This window comes from Megalobrama amblycephala, linkage group LG12, assembly GCF_018812025.1.
Source record: "Megalobrama amblycephala isolate DHTTF-2021 linkage group LG12, ASM1881202v1, whole genome shotgun sequence".
Classification (NCBI taxonomy): Eukaryota; Metazoa; Chordata; class Actinopteri; order Cypriniformes; family Xenocyprididae; genus Megalobrama; species Megalobrama amblycephala.
The window spans coordinates 22,064,968-22,067,832 of record NC_063055.1 but is presented as its reverse complement, the minus strand read 5'-3'; positions in this window follow the sequence as shown (position 1 = coordinate 22,067,832).

Sequence of the window (2,865 nt, the reverse complement as noted above, 5' to 3'; positions counted from 1 at the left end):
AATACACACTGATGTCAGACATCAGTGGAAGCAGTAATAACAATCCAATCCATTCAAATATAATTTGCCGACATTTATTCATATCAGACACACATAATGGACCTAAGTAACTATAAAGTTTACTCTATTATTCTTCCAGTTCACCAGCCACTTTCTTGCATATATTTTGGGAGAAACTGATGAATTCACGTGTTGTAAATCCGACTGACAGGCAAACTAAAGCCGCGCACACACTTAACGATTGTAAGACCGATTATGAATGTAAATTGATACTTATGACTGATCGCGCTCAAACGCGTCCAGTCAGAGCCAGTTGCGTTCAGTCTGCTATTACAGTCGGTGTTCAAATTCCATGTATATAAATCTGCTTCAGTCGCAGGAAACAATCTGTATGTTGAGCACAGTCTTAGAATGTTTTAGCTAGTCGTTAAATGTGTGCCCGGCTTAAGATGGTGGCGCCCATCTCGTGTATAGATCAAGATAAAGATAATTTATAAAGGTTTTTAAATGACAAAACACACTCACTTACAGATATTTGAGAATCGGAATATCAGATAGTTGATGACAAGGTAAGTAAGTTTGTGAATATTTTAAATAAAAAAGGAAAACCAAAATAATAGCGATCCATCTGTCATACAGTGTTAGGGGCCGTTCACACAGAACGCGTCTTTGCGTCTAAAAACACGAGACGCAGCGCTCAGGAGTGGTTTTAAAAAAAGCGCAGCATAGAACGCGAGAGTCTCAAGACGCGCCTTTGAGACGTGATGCAATAACGACAATAACGGAAATAACAGAAATAGGCAAACTGCAGAATTTACAGATACAAGTTTTGACACGGAAAAAAGAAAATAAGATAATAACGAGCGCCTCCTCCGCCATGTTGCCATTATATAAAACAGTTGTCATGCCAACTCACAACGCTTGCCCCGCCTCCAAGTTCTTCTGATTGGTCCACTGTTTTGGAACTGACATTGATGATCTGCGCTGCGTGTAAAAGTTGAAATTCTTTTAACTTGACACGGCGTCTTAAAAATGCGGTGCTCATGTGTGAGGCGCTGCAAAAGACGTGAGCGTAACGGTCATGCATGTCCGTCAAGCGAGTGTTTACATAGAAAAACAATGGGAAAGTAGCGCATTGGAATAGAAGAACGCGTTCTGTGTGAACGGCCCCTTACTGTGGCTGCGTTCAGCGTACGTGACACGCATGACACGTCGCCATGGAAACACTAAGGACAAACGTTCTAAAATAATGGTTGCCTTAAAAAAAAAAAAAAAAAAAAAAAACGCACTCTGGGGGGTCAGTTAGAATATTTTAAACTCACGCTTGAAAGGGTGTAGAGGTGTGTGTATCCATGTTCACGGCCTATGCCTGAATATGACACACACCAGTTTTGCTTGTGTGTTTGGGGGAAAAGCATGCTGCTCTTGTATTTGAGCATGGTGAGTGCAAGCATTGTGAAATGCGAGTAGTGGGGCTTGCACGATCTGGCCGAAGAGTGAGAGACGGGTCCATCCCTATCACTTGCTCTCTTTCCAGATCACAATGTCCTTTTGCCTAACTACCGAAGTGTGCCCCAGCATTTCTTCGGCTCGGGCAGAGCACACTGAATCTCTTGTTTTCTGTTGGAATGGAATGTGAACACAGCTCACAGTGCATGTCAGAACAAATGAGAATCATGAGGTCAAAGGAACTGCCTGAAGAGCTCAGAGACAGAATTGTGGCAAGGCACAGATCTGGCCAAGGTTACAAAAAATTTTCTGCTGCACTTAAGGTTCCTAAGAGTACAGTGGCCTCCATAATCCTTAAATGGAAGACGTTTGGGACGACCAGAACCCTTCCTAGAGCTGAGCTATCAGGTGAGAAGAGCCTTGGTAAGAGAGGTAAAGAAGAACCCAAAGATCACTGTGGCTGAGCTCCAGAGATGCAGTCGGGAGATGGGAGAAAGTTGTAGAAAGTCAACCATCACTGCAGCCCTCCACCAGTCGGGGCTTTATGGCAGAGTGGCCCAACGGAAGCCTCTCCTCAGTGCAAGACACATGAAAGCCCGCATGGAGTTTGCTAAAAAACACCCGAAGGACTCCAAGATGGTGAGAAATAAGATTCTCTGGTCTGATGAGACCAAGATAGAACTTCTTGGCCTTAATTCTAAGCAGTATGTGTGCAGAAAACCAGGCACTGTTCATCACCTGTCCAATACAGTCCCAATAGTGAAGCATGGTGGTGGCAGCATCATGCTGTGGGGGTGTGGGGACAGGACAACTGGTTGCAATCGAGGGAAAGATGAATGCGGCCAAGTACAGGGATATCCTGGATGAAGACCTTCTCCAGAGTGCTCAGGACCTCAGACTGGGCCGAAGGTTTACCTTCCAACAAGACAATGACCCTAAGCACACAGCTAAAATAATGAAGGAGTGGCTTCACAACAACCCCGTGACTGTTCTTGAATGGCCCAGGCAGAGCCCTGACTTAAACCCAATCGAGCATCTCTGGAGAGACCTAAAAATGGCTGTCCACCAACGTTTACCATCCAACCTGACAGAACTGGAGAGGATCTGCAAGGTGGAATGGCAGATCAAAAGGGTGCTTCTACTAAATACTGAGCAAAGGGTCTGAATACTTAGGACCATGTGATATTTCAGTTTTTCTTTTTTAATAAATCTGCAAAAATGTAAACAATTCTGTGTTTTTCTGTCAATATGGGGTGCTGTGTGTACATTAATGAGGGAAAAAATGAACTTAAATGATTTTAGCAAATGGCTGCAATATAACAAAGAGTGAAAAATTTAAGGGGGTCTGAATACTTTCCGTACCCACAGTATATCCCCAGATATCTCAATGTGGGTGCAGTTCTACTGTCCAGACAG